The sequence below is a fragment of the Arachis ipaensis genome, chromosome B9 (assembly GCF_059453495.1).
Source record: "Arachis ipaensis isolate K30076 ecotype BB chromosome B9, ASM5945349v1, whole genome shotgun sequence".
NCBI classification, from domain to species: Eukaryota; Viridiplantae; Streptophyta; class Magnoliopsida; order Fabales; family Fabaceae; genus Arachis; species Arachis ipaensis.
The window spans coordinates 80,181,400-80,188,820 of NC_142444.1; the positions used below are offsets into that span (position 1 = coordinate 80,181,400).

General features: G+C 37.2%; 1 non-coding gene across 1 annotated transcript; it reads left to right on the top strand.

The window, feature by feature from the left end:
- The first annotated feature begins 2,756 nt into the window (after window positions 1-2,756).
- LOC148545148 (small nucleolar RNA R71) lies at window positions 2,757-2,864 on the top strand. The gene has a single exon (XR_015900272.1). It is a non-coding gene; the product is annotated as a small nucleolar RNA R71 (small nucleolar RNA).
- Window positions 2,865-7,421: the final 4,557 nt, after the last annotated feature.

Here is a 7,421-nt window from a genome sequence, read left to right on the forward strand (position 1 = left end):
TTCAAGCATACATTCAAAAAACAAGAAGCATTGTCACCACATCAATATAATTAAACTAAGTTCAAGGATAAATTCGAAACTCATGTACTTCTTGTTCTTTTGAATTAAAACATTTTTCATTTAAGAGAGGTGATGGATTCATAGGACATTTATAACTTTAAGACATAGTTACTAACTACTAATGATCATGTAATGAAGACACAAACACAGATAAGCACATAACATAGAAAACGAAAAATAGAAGAAACAAGAACAAGGAATGAATCCACCTTAGTGATGGTGGCATTTCCTTCTTGAGGAACCAATGATGTCCTTGAGCTCTTTTATGTCTCTTCCTTGTCTTTGTTGCTTGATTCCTAGTGATTTTTGGTATTTCTATCCTCAGTTGCTTCCAATAATTATGTGGAGGGAAGTGCATCCCCTGAGTTATCTCAGGGATCTCTTGATTTGCAGTCACATGTTCTACCACTGAGCTATAGATCCTTTACATAATTGTTTTACCACACCAAACTTAGAATGTTGCTCGCCCTCGAGCAAAAGAAGAAGGAATAGATGAAGAAGAAGATGTGGAAAAAAAACTAGGATTATGAGGAAGGAAGGTGGGGATCCTGTGGGGTCCACAGATCCTGAGGTGTCAAGGCATTTACATCCCTGCACCAATTTAGGCATGTAAAATGCCCTTGCACACAACTCTGGGCGTTCAGCGCCAGGTTGGTGCCCATTTTGGGCGTTCAACGCCCATCTACTAGCCATTTCTGGCGTTGAACGCCAGAACCATGCTTGTTCTGGGCGTTCAGCGCCAGGATGCTGCCCATTTTGGGCGTTCAGCACCAGAACCATGCTCTGTTCTGGCGTTGAACGCCAGGCAGATGCTCCTCCAGGGTGTGATTTTTTTTCTGCTGTTTTTGATTCCGTTTTCAATTTTTATATTTATTTTGTGACTCCACATGATCATGAACCTATAAAGACATATAACTAAGAAAAATATAGTTAGATAAATAAAGATTGGGTTGCCTCCCAACAAGCGCTTCTTTAATGTCAATAGCTTGACAGTGGGCTCTCATGGAGCCTCACAGATGTGCAGAGCTTTGTTGAAACTCTCCAACACCAAACTTAGAGTTTGGATATGGGAGTTCAACACCAAACTTAGAGTTTGGTTGTGGCCTCCCAACACCAAACTTAGAGTTTGACTGTGGGGGCTCTGGTTGACTTTGTAGTAAGAGAAGCTTTTCATGCTTCCTTTCCATGGGTGCAGAGAGAGATCCTTGAGTTTTAAACACAAGGTTGTCCTCATTCAATTGAAGGATTAATTCTCCTCTGTCCACATCAATCACAGCTCTTGCTGTGACTAGGAAAGGTCTTCCTAGGATGATGGATTCATCCTCTTCCTTTCCAGTATCTAGGACTATGAAATCAGCAGGGATGTAAAGGCCTTCAACCTTTACTAACACGTCCTCTACTTGTCCATAAGCCTGTTTTCTTGAATTGTCTGCCATCTCTAATGAGATTTTAGCAGCTTGCACCCCATAGATTCCCAGTTTCTCTATTACAGAGAAGGGCATGAGGTTTATCCCTGAACCAAGGTCACACAGAGCCTTAAAGATCATGGTGCCTATAGTACAAGGTATTATGAACTTTCTAGGATCCTGTCTCATCTGAGGCAATGTCAGTTGATCCAGATCACTTAGTTCATTGATGAACAAGGGAGGTTCAACTTCCCAAGCATCAATGCCAAATAATTTGGCATTCAGCTTCATGATTGCACCAAGAAACTTGGCAGTTTGCTCTTCAGTGACATCCTCATTCTCTTCAGAAGAGGAATACTCATCAGAGCTCATGAAGGGCATAAGGAGGTTCAATGGAATCTCTATGGTCTCTAGATGAGCCTCAGAGTCCTTTGGTTCCTCAGAGGGAAGCTCCTTATTGATCACTGGGCGTCCCAGGAGATCTTCTTCCTTGGGATTTGCGTCCTCCACTCCCCTTGTAGGTTCGGCCATGGTGCTTATGTCAATGGCCTTGCACTCTCCTTTTGGGTTCTCTTCTGTATTGCTTGGGAGAGTACTGGGAGGGATTTCAGTGATCCTTTTACTCAGCTGGCCCACTTGTGCTTCCAAATTTCTAATGGAAGACCTTGTTTCATTCATGAAGCTCACAGTGGCCTTGGATAGATCAGAGACTAGATTTGCTAAATTAGAAGCATTTTGTTCAGAGTTCTCTGTCTTGTGCTGAGTGGGTGATGGAAAAGGTTTATTATTGTTAAACTTGTTTCTTCCACCATTATTAAAGCCCTGTTGAGGCTTTTGATCCTTCCATGAGAAATTTGGATGATTTCTCCATGATGAGTTATAGGTGTTTCCATAAGGTTCACCTAAGTAATTCACCTCTGCTATTGCAGGGTTCTCATGATCATAAGCTTCTTCTTTATAAGAAGCCTCTTGAGTACTGTTGGATGCAGCTTGCATTCCATGTAGACTCTGAGAGATCATATTGACTTGCTGAGTCAATATTTTGTTCTGAGCCAATATGGCATTCAGAGTATCAACTTCAAGAACTCCCTTCTTCATAGGCGTCCCATTACTCACAGGATTCCTTTCAGAAGTGTACATGAACTGGTTATTAGCAACCATGTCAACGAGTTCTTGAGCTTCTGCAGGCGTTTTCTTTAGGTGAATGGATCCATCTGCAGAAGTGTCCAGTGACATCTTTGATAGCTCAGATAAACCATCATAGAATATATCCAGGATGGTCCATTCTGAAAGCATGTCAGAAGGACACTTTTTGGTCAACTGTTTGTATCTTTCCCAAGCTTCATAGAGGGATTCACCATCTTTCTGTCTGAAGGTTTGAACATCAGCTCTAAGCTTGCTCAGTTTTTGAGGAGGAAAGTACTTGGCTAAGAAAGCCATGACCAGCTTATCCCAAGCGTTCAGGCTGTCTTTGGGTTGAGAATCCAACCATAATCTAGCTCTATCTCTTACAGCAAAAGGGAAAAGCATGAGCCTGTAGACTTCAGGATCTACTCCATTAGTCTTAACAGTATCACATATCTGCAAGAATTCAGTTAAGAACTAAAAAGGATCTTCAGATGGAAGTCCATGAAACTTGCAGTTCTGCTGTATCAGAGAAACTAATTGAGGTTTCAGCTCAAAGTTGTTTGCTCCAATGGCAGGAATGGAGATGCTTCTTCCATGTAAATTGGAATTAGGTGCAGTAAAGTCACCAAGCATCTTCCTTACATTATTATTATTTTCGGCTGCCATCTCCTCTTCATGTTCGAAAATTTCTGAAAGGTTATCCTGGATTGTTGTATTTTAGCTTCTCTTAGTTTCCTTTTCAGAGTCCTTTCAGGTTCTGGATCTGCTTCCACAAGAATGTTCTTATCCTTGCTCCTGCTCATATGACAAAGAAGAGGGCACAGAAAAATAATAATAATAATAGAGATCCTTTATACCACAGTAAAGGGATCCTTGTGTGAGTAGAAGAAGAGGGGGAGACAAAGAGTGTAATATAATGGAAGAAACACAACTGTAAGGAGGGTTGAGATGTGAGATGAGATGTTAGTAGATGAATAAATAAATAGAATAAGATGAGAGAGAAGGAACTTTCGAAAATAATTTTTGAACAAGAGTTAGTGATTTTTGAAAATAGTTTTTGAAAAAGGTTAGTATTTTTTCGAAAAATTTTAAAATAAAAAATAATTAGTTAATAAAAAAGAAATTTTTGAAAAAAAAGGGGGAAGATGTTTTCGAAAATTAAGAAAAAGTTAAGAAACAAACAAAAAGTTAGTTAGTTAGTTGAAACAAATTTTGAAAGGATAAGAAGTTAGGAGGTTAGAAAAGATATTTTGAAACCAACTTTTTGAAAAAGGAAAGATAAGAAGATATTTTAGAAATTAGTTTTGAAAAAGATTTGATTTTTAAAATCTCAATTAATGACTTGATTCATAAGAAATCACAAGATATGATTATAGAACTTAAAGTTTGAATCTTTCTTAACAAGCAAGTAACAAACTTAAAATTTTTGAATCAAAACATTAATTGTTATTATTATTTTTGAAAATTTTATATAAAAATAAGAAAAAGATTTTTGAAAGATATTTTTGGGATTTTTGAAAATAACTAAGAATTTTGAAAAATATTTGATTTTTGAAAAAGATAAGATTTTCAAATTGAAAATTTGATTTGACTCATAAGAAACAACTTGATTTTAAAATTTTTTGAAAAAGTCAACTCAAATTTTCGAATTTGATGAGAGAAAACGGGAAAGATATTTTTTTGATTTTTGAAATTTTTATGAAAAACATGAAAATTATGCAATGCATGAAATTTTTAGATCAAAACAATGAATGCATGCAAGAATGCTATGAATGTCAAGATGAACACCAAGAACACTATGAATGTAAAGATGAACATCATAGACACAATTTTGAAGAATTTTTAATGCAAAGAAAACATGCAAGACACCAAACTTAGAATTCTTTAATGCTTACGCACTAAGAATTCAAGAATGCATATGAAAAACAAGAAAAGACACAAAACAAAAAATCATCAAGATCAAACAAGAAGACTTACCAAGAACAACTTGAAGATCATGAAGAACACTATGAATGCATGAAATTTTCGAAAAATGCAAGATGCATATGCAATTGACACCAAACTTATAACATGACTCAAGACTCAAACAAGAAACAGAAAAATATTTTTGATTTTTATGATTTTCTAACTTTTTTTTTGGATTTTTTTGAAAATTATATGAAAAAGAAAAAATAAGGATTTCAAAATTTTTAACATGAATTCCAGGAATCTTGCATTCTTAGTCTAAAGCTTCAGTCCAGGAATTAGACATGGCTCACTAGCCAGCCAAGATTTCAATGAAAGCTCCAGTCCAAAACACTAGACATGGCCAATGGCCAGCCAAGCTTCAGCATGTAATTCAGACATGACATGCCTGACATACCCTACAGTCGTATAACAGCTGATGGTTGGAAGCCTCAGTCCAAAAGAATTTAGACATGGCTTTACAGCCAGCCAGGCTTCACATGCTTCATGAAACACTAGAATTCATTCTTAAAAATTTTGAATCTAAATTTTTTTCGAAAACAGGTGAGAAAATTTTGAAATATTTTTGAAAAGAAAACAAAAAGAAAATTACCTAATCTGAGCAACAGGATGAACCGTCAGTTGTCCATACTCGAACAATCCCCGGCAACGGCGCCAAAAACATGATGCCAAGACCATGGTTCACAACTCCGTGTAACTAACCAGCAAGTGCACTGGGTCGTCCAAGTAATACCTTACGTGAGTAAGGGCCGAATCCCACGGAGATTGTTGGTATGAAGCAAGCTATGGTCACCTTGCAAATCTCAGTCAGGCAGATATAAATTGATAATGGTGTTTTCAAATAATAATTAATAGAATAGGGATAGAGGTACTTATGTAAATCATTGGTAGGAATTTCAGATAAGCGAATGGAGATGCTTTTCGTTCCTCTGAACCTCTGCTTTCCTGCTATCTTCATCCAATCAGTCTTACTCCTTTCCATGGCTGGCTTTATGCAAGGGCATCACCGTTGTCAGTGGCTACATCATCTCCTCTCAGTGAAAAATATGCTCACATGCTCTGTCACAACACGGCTAATCATCTGTCGGTTCTCGATCATGCTGGAATAGGATTCACCCTCCTTTTGCGTCTGTCATTAACGCCCAACAATCGCGAGTTTGAAGCTCGTCACAGTCATTCAATCATTGAATCCTACTCGGAATACCACAGACAACGTTTAGACTTTCCGGATTCTCTTGAATTCCGCCATCATTCTAGCTTACGCCACGAAGATTCCGGTTAAGAGATCTAAGAGATATTCATTCTAACTTATTTCATGTAGAACGGAAGTGTTTGTCAGGCACGTGTTCATAGGGGAGAATGGTGATGAGCGTCACACATAATCATCACCTTCATCACATTCTTGGGTGCGAATGGATATCTTAGAAGCGAAATAAGATGAATTGAATAGAAAACAGAAGTACTTTGCATTAATCTTTGAGGAACAACAGAGATCCACACCTTAATCTATGGAGTGTAGAAACTCTACCGTTGAAAATACATAAATGAAAGGTCCAGGCATGGCCGAATGGCCAGCCCCTCTGATCTAAGAACCAGGCGTCCAAAGATGATCAAAAGATTCAAAGATGGTTCAAAAGATGCCTAATACAATAGTAAAAGGTCCTATTTATAATAAACTAGCTACTAGGGTTTACATGAGTAAGTAATTGATGCATAAATCCACTTCCGGGGCCCACTTGGTGTGTGTTTGGGCTGAGCTTGAGTGTTGCACGTGTAGAGGTCTTTCTTGGAGTTGAACGCCAGCTTTTGTGCCAGTTTGGGAGTTCAACTCTGGTTTTGGCTCCTTTTCTGGCGCTGGACGCCAGATTTGGGCAGAAAGCTGGTGTTGAACGCCAGTTTACATCGTCTATTTTTGGCCAAAGTATGGACTATTATATATTGCTGGAAAGCCCTGGATGTCTACTTTCCAACGCAATTGAAAGCACGCCATTTTGAGTTCTGTAGCTCCAGAAAATCTACTTTGAGTGCAGGGAGGTCAGAATCCAACAGAATCAGCAGTCCTTCTTCAACCTCTGAATCTGATTTCTGCTCAAGTCCCTCAATTTCAGCCAGAAAATACCTGAAATCACAGAAAAACACACAAACTCATAGTAAAGTCCAGAAATGTGAATTTAACATAAAAACTAATGAAAACATCCCTAAAAGTAACTAGATCCTACTAAAAACATACTAAAAACAATGTCAAAAAGTGTATAAATTATCCGCTCATCATTAAGCTAACCAAAGATTCAATTTGGGATATATAATAGTTTTTCCGCTTAAAGTGAGTAAAATATAGAACAAATGGGATTTAAAGGCTCAAAGTGGCTAACAAAGGTAATTGAGAGGGTAGGTTTAATTTGGATAAGTGAGTTTAAACAAATAATGGTCTCAATCATATGCAAGCATACAAATATAATAAACATTGGACATATAGGATGAAACAAAATATAGATTACAATCATAAAGAAGTAAACACATAAGAATAAAATAATTATGGTTAAATAATGTAACCATGCATAAAGGCTCAAATTTCACAGGTTGTGTGTTCTTTAGCTTAAAAAAAATCATGTTCCAAATATAACTTCAAGCCAATTTAACATAAAAGTTTTAATTAAAGTTAATGAAATTTTGTTCCATGAATAGGGTCTTAGAGGAAAACTTATTGTCTTTTCAATCAAGTAGAACATGCATGCAACTAACCTATTACTATGCAATTTATCCTATTCAATAAAAGAAAAACTAACTAAATATCCTAATTTATTGGTGTTTAGGGAAGAGAAATTACCTCCGAAAGTCAGGTACTGACCAACCTCCCTACAC